Raw genomic sequence first — 7,305 nt, forward strand, 5'->3', positions numbered from 1 at the left:
TTTGATTCTAGTAAAATAAAATAAAAACATCTTTATCACTGGTATACGATAAAAATAAACATATACACATATAGTCATAAAACGATAAGAATTATGTTCTAATCATTGTTTGAAAATCAAAAAATCGCAAAAATATAGTTTATTATCATTTGTAAAAATGTAAATTGATCAAGGTTGAAAAAAAATATAATTTCTGGGTTTATGTAAAATTTATTTTCGATGAATTATAAAAAATGTTTATGTGATAAAGATAATTTGCTGACATGTTAATTCAAAATTCAAAATAGCAAATCATTTGCGAAAAAAATTGGGGAAATTAATAATTGAAGCGAAAAAAGTATAACACTCATTTATGTAAGCTAAATACCAGACAAAAAGTTTATTAATTGAAGTATTGGGTTGCATGTTTATAAAAATAGTCAAACTGTGTTTTTTTAGCCAAAATAAATAGCAGTCATTAAACTTATTAACATTGCTGAATTATTTTCTTTGGAAATTAGATAAAAAAAGGTTGCAAGCTGTAACACAGGTGTATTTTATAAGCTAAATTAGATCAAAAAAATAATCTTAAGGGTCAGTAATTTTTTGTAGGCATAATACAATAAGAGTCATAAATGTTGCACCGTTATAGTATTTAGCTAAATTTAAGATAAACCTCTACAATAAAATATTCAGCTATTTCGTATGGATTTCAGAAACATCAAACAATTTTTTTATACTTTGTTGAGAGATTAAATAATATTCTTAGAAATACAATCTAGTTTCCAATATTGATTTATAGGCTGCTAAAAAAATTCAAATATTCAAATATTTAAATCTTGATTTTTATATTATATTCATACTAATAAAACATTCTCTTAGCATAGATTTTTAATAATATCATATGGTTTTTCATGTGCTTAAATTTAAAAATAACTTACTGTGATGTATATTGGTCTTAGGAAACATGTTTTTTCTATAGTTAAAATGAATAAAAGTGCAAGGTACAATTGTATTCAAATACATCTTCACCGGTGTTGTATATAAATTATCTATTTATGGATATAATCTAAAGACAGGTCTTGTATGTATCTCGTGATATTTTACTATCCAATAATATTATTTACCTTTTTATTTACTACTATTTGAATATCTATCCCGTTATTGATATATTTCACCTAAGATACATATATTTTGTATTTTTAGTTTTTATTTTTTAATCCAAATTACTGTTTTACCCTCCAAAAATTCATTTTGTTTATTTATATGACTTATTTTAAATATAACATCAGCTGTCATTATTGTTTTTCAAATAAGAAGTTCTGATATTATAAAGATATAAAAAGATTTTCAACATTAAATTTGCTTATAAAAGAATGAAAATAAGATAAAGGATTTTTGTTTGAAAATATTATTTGTGTCATCGATCGGAAAAATATCTACATTAAAAATCATATTACTTTAATTGCTTGCAATTGCGTTCGGGAATCAATTTAAGTTTTTTCAGCGCCGTAATCAAGTATATGCTCAAAGCAGAAAGCCAACCTTTACTAAAGTTCTACAAAGCAGTGTTTGCAATATCCCTTAAGCTAAGCAGCCTATATTACCAGTTTAGTAAATCAATAAGATCTCTGCGGGTGAATAGTTCTAGCCCTAACTGTATAATTTGAAGATTATAGGTCGAATTATTAAAATGTTAACCCCATGTCAGGATCAAAAAAACTGATTTAAAGATCAGAAAAGAGTGATAAAAGAATTTTAACTGCAAAACATGATCAAAAATATCTAAATTTAAAAAAAAATTAGTTGATCAAAAAATACTATCGTATTTCAAAATAATGGAATATCTACGTAATATATCGAAGTTTTTATAATATGAAAGGCCGTAAAATATAGAAGAAATTCATTTTAGAGAATAGCAAAAAACAGTAAAATTCATATAGAAAAATGTTTTTTCAATGAATCTATATAAAATGACACTAGTTACTAGGATTTTATGATTTAACCGGCGGGTTAAAAAATATTTATTCGCTTGCTATATTAAAAATTAATATCATAATAGCTTTTTATTTAGTTATGCTGGATCCTTTCCATTGGTTTTATTTCCCTCTACATATGCACCTCGATTTCATTTTTGCTCAATTGGTAATTAGAATAAATGATTTTTTATTATTCATCTTCAAGTATTATCAATTTTGGCTTAGGCACTTAATTATGCATAAAATTCTTCTTTTGAACTAAGAAACGCACCAAGAGAAGTACAGTGATGGTTTAAAAAGGAGTTATTACATCCTAGCTTGAAATCGGATAATCTATATTATAGTTAAAGATCTTAACACAATTATTTAACGTTAAAAACCATACTCTAGTCTTAAAGGAAAAAGATGCAAAATTTTTAATTATAAAATACTCAGCTAAATACATTTATTGATATTTGAATTTTCTCTCTTTATAGATGACTAAACAGAATTACGAATAATAAGTTCGATTTTTTTGGTAGCATATAGTTCTAAGATTATATTATATATATTATTCGTTTCCGTATAAAAAACACAGATTTCTCGAGCAATGTGTCTAATAATTAAATATTAATATATCTGGATGATAACGCATATAAGACCATAGCTAATTGTAATTCTCCAAAATAAATTTTGTTCTTTCTACTATAATTTATCTTTTGATACACCTTCGCGTTATTAGCGCCTTTATTAAGATATTAAAAATTGCATTTTTTTTCTCGTACATTTAATTTGTTTCTTCCTCTTTAACTTAGGATTTATTGAAATGCTATGAATAAAGAATACTTACGAGTTAATTGTATTTTTATGTGTGTAAAATAAGCTTCTGTTGACAATATGAATTTTCGGTGATCGTAACAATATGATTGTGCTAAATAATTGTGATGGTTTTGATAATAAATTAGCATGAGATAAAAGTTAAAATTATGCAGGAATCAATATGGACGGGAGTCTATAATAATTTAATGTTATTCTAAAATTTCAATTTATTTCCAAAACAATATTTATTTTCATCTTATGCCTAGCTGCAAGGCCATATCAATCCAATTTTAGTCACAATAAAATTTAAAAGTCATCATTTCAGATTATAACTATTTGTAGATATCTAAAATAACTATAGAATGCAAAAAATCGGCAAAATATAATGATTTAAAATAATAATATAAATTGAAGAAGTGATGCTTAACTAAAAAGCAAGAGCCATTCAGCAAGGTCACTTTTTAATAAATTTGATGCATCAGAAACAATATAAGTGTTGTGCAAGTACCAAGAACCACTGTTAACAATATAGAAGACGCAAATATAAGAAATATTTTCTAATAATTAGAAAATATTCACTGAAAGAAACAATAACACATACGGTGAACAAAAAAAAGAGCATATATATGCCCCAATGAACTTTTGTTATAATTATTTCGTCATAAATGTAAGTTTATAAAACAGGAACAACAGAGCAAAATATTGAATCTTGTTTATTCCATAAAACAGGGAATTAATTAAAGCAAGGGTACAATAAATTAATGAAACTAATATTTTTATGTTCTTGAGGGCATTTTTGAATTTTTATTTGAAAACATAAAAGTTCATAACAAATACCACAAACAAATACACATTTTATTTATACTTGTTATGATCTATGTAATTATATATCTGTGGTAGAAGATTAAGTTTACGTAATATTTCGAATATGTTTGCATATATTTTGAGTAAGGACAGCTGAAACGTATCTATATGACACGATTATCTAGATAATTCCCCCAATATTGTGGAGTTTATAATCACCTTTCTTTTGCTTCCGCACCGGGCTTGCAAACCCAAGTATTTTAAAGAAAAAAAAATATACCTTTCAACACTTAATTATAATATTAATAAAATATATTCCCATAAAAATCATTTAATTTTATTGATACAGGTTTCGGGCCTCAATTTTCTTCGTATAACGCATCTTTTTAAAAAAAAGTTATGCACTCCCTATATAAAATTATATTTTCCTCTTATTATAATCTTGAACACATTTACTAATATAATGCAAATTTTTAACGTATGAATATGATTTTTTAAGAAAAAATAAACTAAATTTTGTTTCGACAACTGTTTTATCCCATAAATACTATATAAATTATTATTAATTCTTTTTGTAGGTAATTTCTCCATTCTTTCATTGCATAGTGATTTAAAAAGAAGCCTTTAAAGTGCAAGTTTGTATTAAAGATAAAGCAAACTATCCACCAATTTCTAAATTTGTTTCTAACAATCTTTTTTTTTTGTATTTTAGATTTAATTTGGTTAATTCACAAAAAAAAACCTTTTCTTATTGATATAATATTTTTTGCCTGTTCAATTTCACATCTTATGAAAGATAGCGAAATCGGTCGAATTTAAATAGAGCAAGAAAGATATTATTTTCATAGATGTAATTGAATGTTTTTTGTCTGAAAAATGATTAGCCAGTCGTAATATCCTAAGTATTTTTTTCTTATGAAAACTTGAATTAGGGCTGCTTCGGACACAAATACATCTATATTTATATCTGTTATAGTTTTTCAATCTTTTCACTGCATTCTAAATATTTATTTAGCACAAACTCTTTTTCTATGTACTTTATAAGATAAAACAGCGAAATTGCCCTATTTCCACAATTTATGTCGTATTATTGTTTTTTTGGATTGTTACACAATTATAATTAATGCTGGAGGGTTTATTTGTATTAATAAATATTTTATTTATATAAAATCCTTTAATTTTTTTACTTCTTCATGTATTTTATGATTGATTTTAATGCACAAAGATTTTTCATTATATTTATATTTTTTTGTCGTATTTCGAAAATTTATCGATTTTTATTCAAAGTCATGTATTCTTTGTATAACTCGTGGAGCAAGCTATTATGCATATGAAAATCAGAATACAGTGTACTCTTGAGCGTAAAAAAATTATTTCATAGATTTCTCGACATATAAATTTAGGAATGTTGTCTTATTTATGAATTTCACATGCATGATCGGATATGTGAGTTATAGATTTTCACATATAATACAATTACGTTCTATTATTATCTTCCGACTTTCACAATTAATTTTAAATGCTCGTTATTAAATTTTTTATTCCAGATTTTTTTTACATTCCGCCTTTAAGCAAGAAAAATGTACATACAGTAAAACTATTTTTATTAATATTTTAAAACATAAATTTTGTCTTAAATTTGATTCATGCATTAGACAAATATAAATAGAAATTATATTTATTATATCATAGCTGTAATGTATAAACCATTGCAAGAACAGAATGTAAGCGATATAAATTTAATCTATCTAGTATGTTGGAAGTGAATAACATTATAAACAGTATCAACAAGATTTATTATGTTAAATTATAATTTAAAACAAAATTTATAAATAGAAATATTCTTGCAACTTTGTTGTTAGAGTTTTTTTCATAAATTAATTAAATCAGAAGTACGATCCATAAATATCTATTTTTAGTGCAATATAGTTTTTTTGATGAATTTTTAAATTTATTTATTCATCACCATTATTCAAACCCTATGGAATATTGAAAACCATCTTTTAGCCATTTTCCTGTTTTTTAAAATAATTTCAACAATTTATTTTAACCTAAGTAATATTTTTTTTCCATTCATTTATTATCTATCTTCATATTTCTGGACTTTTTACCAATCAATCCTTGACTGTCTAATTGCAAAAAAATTAGGTTATCCTCTACGAAAAGATGTTTAGATCAAGCAACAGCTACTTTTTTCAATATCTTATATGCCAATTATTTTATTTTTTGCCCCTTTTCTTCATAAAATCCATTTAGATATTTAGACAAATGACATGTTTTAGATTTTGACCCATGTTTTTCTTAATTATCAAGATTACGCTGTATACAGAAATCCATAATTTCCCATAAAAACAAGTGTTAAATTTTGTAGTGTAGAGTTAGGATCAAGTTAATACTCGTTTCAAGAGATCTAAGTGGATTATTTACTTCAAAAAAATATTAGATTTGAAAAGATCCATAACCATCTGTAAGCGTTTTTGCACAATATTGAACGACTTTTAAATAACGATTAATATTATAATCGCACAAAATTTGGAGGAATATACAATAATTTAAAAATATGTGCAATGTGGTGAATTTAAAAATAAATGTGTGTCAATCAAATATAAAAAATCACGCCATAAATATGTTTGGAAGAACAATGCACGAAATTATCATATTTAAAATAGTATGTTATTTCGAAAATGTTCACATATAGACGGCAACGGCGAAAGCTACTAACATAGTTATAGAAGTGTTAATTAAATTTACAAAATAAAAATCTAGTTGCTGAATCGATTCATCAAATCTGATCATCAACAATACAATACAAATCAAAAATAATCATTTTATAATGTCAAACTGCAACAATAATGCTTTCGAATAGTGAAATGGAATTCTAGAATCTATATTTAGAGTCAATCAAACGATGCAAATTTTTATGCTGATTGCACCAGTAATATCAGCAACGAAAAATTTATAATCTATCCGATTTGCAAAACGTTAGTAATTACTGTGTGTTTTGTTTTTTTATTATTCAAAAAAAAATTAGCACATATTACATAATATCCAAGCAAGTTATTTTAGATAGTGCAATTTCTGATGATAGTAATTTTACTCATCAATTCTCGAATGTATGAAATTATAATTAAGCAGCGAATCCCGCGATCTAATGTTTTTAAATGATTCAACACAAAAATTTATAGATTATGGATTAACGCGCAGAAAATACGAGCTCGTGATCAAAAAAAAACGGTATAGTGATATAAAAAGAGTAGAAGTTATTTGTTTTGTTTTAATTATCTTCCTAATTACTATCAGAGATTTAGCATAAATAAAATTATAAAACTAAACGATTTATTTAGATTTCTTCTCACACAATTTTCCATAGAATACAAGAGAACAGTAAAAAGAGACGAAGCTTAAAATAATGAAAAACAGTAAAGGTAAAAATTATTTTAAATTAAACATAATGGCCAAAGTAATATAGTCAATAAAAAATATATAATGTGGAAAATAAATAAAAAGGCCAGAATATTTATAATAAGAACCAGAAATGTTAAAAAATCTTTTTTATAATGCTATTTTGCACAAAAAAACGATAATAATACAACCTCTTAACGCTATAATACTGTAGTTAGAAATAATAAACTTGAACCCTATTAAAAATATAATATTTAAAACCGAAAGAAAACTCAGGCTGTTATAAAAAAAATACAGTAACAAGGAAAATGTCATGAAAATACGTTCATTTTACATAAAATTC

Source organism: Rhyacophila brunnea, unplaced genomic scaffold (genome assembly GCF_057557595.1).
Source record: "Rhyacophila brunnea isolate RB1 unplaced genomic scaffold, BYU_Rbru_1.0 scaffold_62, whole genome shotgun sequence".
Classification (NCBI taxonomy): Eukaryota; Metazoa; Arthropoda; class Insecta; order Trichoptera; family Rhyacophilidae; genus Rhyacophila; species Rhyacophila brunnea.